The following is a 6,493-nucleotide window of genomic DNA, read 5'->3' on the forward strand; positions in this document are numbered from 1 at the left end:
GTGTTGATGCTTGTGTGCCGATATTGATTATAGTCTAGGGTATAGTGTGTGGGTAAAAGTTAAAGAACTCCTCTATAATTGATACTTGTACGTAGTTGGGGGGTTTATTAGATTGTCCAATTGCTCGAGGACGAGCAACGTTTAAGTGTAGGATGTTGATGATAGGTGATAATAGGTAAATTAGACTATAATTAGGCCCTAAAGAACCACATTTTTGTATAGCTTTTACGGTAAAAAGTGATAACAAAATGCTCTGATTAGTGGTTTTCATGCTTTGCAGGCTATATCCAATAAAAGAAGTTTGTGGAGTACTTTTGGGATCAATTACGGAGAAAAGGAGGCCAATCATACAATATCCACAAAGTGCACCAAGCGAAGGGACAAAACCAGAACTGAAGCTGGTCTGCCGCTGTCCGGGCGTAACCGCGGTAGGACCGCGACAGAACACTGTTGCAGATTCTGAAGGCCACTCTGGCCGCTGTCCTGGCGTAACCGCGGTAGGACCGCGGCAGGACGCGTAAACTTCAGGGACCAAAGTGCAAAACACGGGATTTTAAGCCCTAAACCCTATATTAAACGAAGGAAGCCTGCCAAGAAAGGAGGAGGACGCCACTTTAGAGAGATCTAACATACTTTGGAGGAGAATTCACGTGGGGGAACACACACCACGCTTGGAGGAGGCTTTCAACTAGTTTTTCTTCTCTTCTCTTCCTTTAACTTCATAGTTTATTAGTTCTAGAGTTTCGGGTGCTACATGAACGTTGTAGTTTGAAGCTTGAATTGTTCTTATTATTTATCATATTGGTTTATTTATTCAATCTTGCGCTTAATTATTTGATTGCCTGATCACCAATTGAATACTAGCTACGAATCTAGGATTGAACTCGGGAGAGGGAATTCTAGATTGCATATAAGATTGAGTAGAGCAAGATCTTAACTCTTAGGGGGAGCGGATTTGCGGTTAGGATAGGAATATACCTAATCGCCTTGCTTGGTTATTATACGGGAATTATAAATGCTTTCTTGTTAATCCTAATTCCATAGGAATATAGGCGTTAGGTTAGCTTGAATAGGCGAGTTGTACTTCGGAAGAAGGCTACGAGCAATATTAACCTCGTCAATCAATAAACTAGATAAATTAATTAGACAATTTAGGTGGAAAACTCAACGGGATTGTTAGCTAACCCATAGCTCTAGAATATTCACTCACATTGAATTCGTCTCTATAATTCACCAACTTCTTTTCTTTAATCTATTAATTTTTTACTCTAGATTAATTTTAGTTAAATATTCATACTTTAGGATTTGCTTGAATAGATTAGTTGTTTGGTTTAATTTAGTTGATAGTTAATCACAAGTCCCTGTGGGTACGATATCTGGACTAACAATCCTATATTACTTGTCGACCACGTATACTTGCGTGTGCGTTTGGGAGCAACAGTGTGCAGTTTAAATATTTTAGGTTGAGCAGGACTAAGGCGGAGTAATTAGAGTGCAAGTTCATGACATAACTCATGAGGTAGATGTGGAAGTAAGGATTGAATCACAAGTCATCCTCAAAAGAAGAAGTTTCAAGTATCTTGGATCAATAATTTAAGGAAATAGGGAGATTGATGACGGTGTCACACATCATATTGGAGCGAGGGTGAAGGAAATGGAGGCTCGAATCCGATTTTTTGTATGATAAAAATGCATCACCATGACTTTTGAATCTTTTAGAATGACTTTTATACTCTTTATCGTTGTATATGACTTTTGGAGGAAAAATAATGCATTGTTTATTGACTTCTTTTGTCCCAAAACAAATAAAGGTGATTTTACTAAATATATTTGTTTACCCTTAAAACGAGTGACAATTAAATTTATACGCGGTTTAAGGGATACGTAATTTAATTCAATACGAATAGTCTAAGAACAGTAAATAATTGAATTAAAGGAAAACGAAATGATCAAACCAAACGCGATGGATAATTAAGCCTGGTTCTATGATGAACACTGAAAGTTGGTTCCGATCAAGCCCTCGAGACGGGCTCGATTGTAACTAAATAAGTAAGTAGCTGAATAACACTTTCAACAGTAATTAGAGAACAAAAATTAACTTTATTGCTTTGGTATGCGAGCCAATAGTGGTTTTAAAAATAAATAGGTTCTCCCCTTTACATAGTAGGGGAGTTTCAATCTTAGTACAAGTCAAGATAAGGTAAAAATCTTTATGATCTGGTAAACCGTGATACGCCGTGATATCGGGCGAGATTTTCACTGTAATATCCGGTTAAGGCCGGATATTTCGGCCCCTCGTTTGTCCTTTTCAACCGTCTTTCCTTTAGTCTCGGTTCTTTATTTTGTTCGAACTCGATTCTTCTCATGTTTGGTCGTGTCCGATTCTTGGCGCGTCATTCATCCTCCCCAGGCTCTAATCTGTGGGATCCCTCGGCTTTAACCGAGGCCATATCCGACCGCACAGTCTTCTCGTTTCTTTACCGGAAAATCGGAGGTAACTTTACTCCCGATTTTACCCATACACAACATTATATTCATCAAGTTGAGTGACCATTTAGAGAATTAACTCATGTTTGTGGCCTTTGTTCTAGATGTGTATAATATGACTTTGTTCACTTCCAGCAAAATATTCACAATCATCAGTAATGGCCTAAGAGGATGGCATGGTATATACTCCTCTTTGATAAGGTTGAAAACAAATAAGGAATCCGTTTCCACTTCTAAATTTTTGTATTCCCTTTTTTTGACTAATATGTGACCTTGTTTGATACTTACACTTTTGAAATAAAACTTGATGTAGGCTTCATTTTACCTGCATATTTCAATATTTATTTATTTTTACTAGATATTTACACCAAATCAATAATTTTTACATGTTTTCTCACTTAGCCATGATTTTTTGTTTTCCGAACCTAGCCATGATTAACCAAGTATATTGTGTTATTTATTGCCTATATATATAACTTCTTTATTGTTATTTGTTGCATATAACATTCAACAATCTCTTCCCCCGGCCCCACCCTCTATGTTATATCGTTTTCTTGGAAAATATTTATTTATTTAATTTAGTAAATGACCGGCAATTCCATCATTCTATAAATACTCCCAGAAAAAAAAATCTTTTATAGCCAAAAAAAGGAAAGCTAGTAAAACCAAGAGATTTGTCAAAGAATGTTATTAGGAGTACAAAAGCAGTTGATATTATAAAAGAAAATACAATCAAAGGATGTGGTGCAGTAGATGGGGTCGTTCTTCCCTTAATAGGAGGTTTCGGGTTCGAACCCTGCGTTATCAGACACCAGGTGAGAAACAAAAAAAATATTATAAAAAAAATGATACGTGAACTATGAATTATGAAGCACTATGAAATTGCAGTCAACTCCATAATATACGTCTTTTCACATTATTCACAATTTAAAAGTGTTTTACTTTAAGGATTGGTAAAAATATCAAAAAAGAAATAAATATATTTTAAATTTAAGTGTAAATGTAAAAAGGTCCAAAATGAAACCACTACGGCTTTGTCAATTTCAACATTTGAAATATATTCCTATTGAATAATAAATATTATTAATGTCTTTATCTTGTCAATAGAGCTGACTCACACTATGTCCTTTTCTTTTTTGCCATTAAGTTCATTGACACATTGTTCCACTACCCTATGTTTTGTTTGAATAAATTGCTGATATATAACAACTTTGAGAAGAATTCATTTTCATTGTTTTCTTTAACAATAAAATGGAATATAATCCATTTTACATTTGACTGGCTTTTTATGTTTCCTTTTTCTTTGACCTAATAATGCATCCCTAGAAATTTTGTCTTTGACTAATAGATTGAAGTTCTATTTGGCCATATGTTTTAATAAAGAGTTTAACTTTGTGTGCACAAATAGTATACATCATCAGGCTAAGATGATTGCTTATGTCAATATTTAACTCTGACTCTGTAATATAAGAAATAAAGTAGATGATCCACTATAATGAACTAAAATGAATTGTCACATAAAATTAATTACACCGTAAGTATATACATAAATAGGGAAGGGAAGATTGAAGCCAGGGGCGGATCCAGATGGTTACAAGCGGTGTCACGTGACACTGCTTCGTGAAAAAAAATTACTAAATATATCTTAAAGGATAAATTAAAAACTGTTATAAATAGAATTCTATTTATGGTGAATGTCCATATTTAGAGAGATTCTAGGGTTTATTACTTGGTGGCTAAGTCAACCTCTCTCTATAAATAGAGGGTTCTATTCCATTGTAATTCATCCCAAATCAATAAGAATTCTCTCTCTACTTTTCTCTGCAATATTGTTTTTATTCTTTTATTATTTTATAACACGTTATCAGCACGAGACTCTACCGTCTCAAGAAGATTAAGAAACATGTTTTATGTTTTCAATATCCAGTTGCGCCTATGCTGAAAGGTTGTGTATGTAAGTTAGTAGTGTTCGTTGTCTTCACTTACCTCTTAGAGAAGAATTAGCAAACAATTGATCAAGACTTAGAAGACTTTTCAACTGTGAATCAAGATTAGAAAACGTGCAACAGTCTTTATTCAATGGATCAAACAAATGTCGATATCTGGTTCAATTATAAAAATATTTGTTTAATTGATTCATGTACGACACATACAATATTCAAAGAGAAGAAATATTTCTCTCATTTAAGTATGTGTAAGGCAGATGTTAATACAATTTCTGGTAGTAGTAATTTAATTGAAGGCTCTGGAAGAGCTACTATAACTCTGCCTAAGGGAACAATACTTATCATAGAGAATGCAATGTTCTCCTCCAAGTCCAAGAGGAACTTGTTGAGTTTTACAGATATCCGTCGAAATGGATATCATATTGAGACAATAGATGAGAATAATCTTGAATATAACATCATTACCAAAAATGTCTCTGGCCAGAAAAGGGCTATTGAGAAGTTCTCATCTTTGTCTTGTGGCATGTATTGGACAAGAATTAGTGCAATTGAGGCACATTCTATTGTAAACCAAAAGGTTACCGATTCCAATATTTTTGTACTTTGGCATGATCGATTGGGACACCCTGGATCAATTATGATGAGACGAATTATAGAAAACTCAAATGGGCATCCATTAAAGAATTTAAAGATTCTTTTAAATGATGAATTTTCTTGCACTTCTTGTTATCAAGGCAAGTTAATTATTAGACCATCACCAACAAAGGTTGGAATTGAGTCTCCTGCGTTTTTGGAACGTATACAAGGGGACATTTGTGGACCTATTCACCCACCTAGTGGGTCGTTTAGATATTTTATGGTCTTAATAGACGCATCTTCTAGATGGTCCCATGTGTGCCTATTGTCATCTCGCAACCTCGCGTTTGCAAAATTAATGGTACAAATAATTCGATTACGGGCACAATTTCCCGATAATCCAATTAAGTCTATTAGACTCGATAATGCTGCTGAGTTTTCATCCCAAGCATTTAATGATTATTGCTTATCAATTGGGATAAAAGTGGAACATCCTGTAGCTCATGTTCACACTCAAAATGGCCTTGCGAAGTCTTTAATTAAACGTCTGCAATTGATAGCAAGACCGTTACTCATGAAAACGAGGTTACCCACTTCTGTTTGGGGTCACGCCATTTTGCATGCAGCAATGCTAGTTCGTCTCAGGCCGACAAATTATCATAAATATTCCCCGTTACAATTAGTTTTGGGTCATGAACCTAATATATCCCATTTAAGAATTTTTGGATGCGCGGTATATGTGCCTGTAGCACCACCACATCGCACCAAAATGGGTCCACAAAGAAGGTTAGGAATATATGTTAGTTTTGAATCGCCCTCCATTATTCGCTACCTCGAAACATTGACGGGGGATTTGTTTACTGCACGATTTGCAGACTGTCGATTCGATGAGACACTCTTCCCAAAATTAGGGGGAGAAGTTGGTGAAACCAAACGGGAAATTTTGTGGAAAAATCCATCATTATCTCATCTTGATCCACGTGCTTCTATTTGTAAAAAAGAGGTGCAAAAGATTATTCATTTGCAGAGAATAGCAAATCAAATGCCAGATGCATTTACGGATACGAAAAGGATAACAAAATCACATATCCCTGCGGAGAATGTTCCAATCCGTATTGATGTCCCTATTGGACAATCTTCTAGTGTCATAACTAACGAGTCAAAAGCACGCCTGAAACGTGGCAGACCATTAGGTTCCAAAGATCGAAATCCTAGAAAAAGGAAAACAAATTATCAAAATGACAATACGAAAGAATCTCATGAAGAAATCAACGATTTAATAAATCCTGAGATTCATGAGGAATCCACTGAGCCCGAGGCTCAAGAAAATAAGGAACTATTAATAAATTCAATCGATATTGAGACAAATTTGAATCGAATGGATATAGTGGTGGATTATGTCTTTGCATATAATGTTGCATCTAGCATTATGCAAGAAAGTGAGGATCTTGAACCTCAATCTGTTGGAGAATGTCGACAAAGAC

This window comes from Nicotiana attenuata, chromosome 11 (genome assembly GCF_001879085.1).
Source record: "Nicotiana attenuata strain UT chromosome 11, NIATTr2, whole genome shotgun sequence".
Classification (NCBI taxonomy): Eukaryota; Viridiplantae; Streptophyta; class Magnoliopsida; order Solanales; family Solanaceae; genus Nicotiana; species Nicotiana attenuata.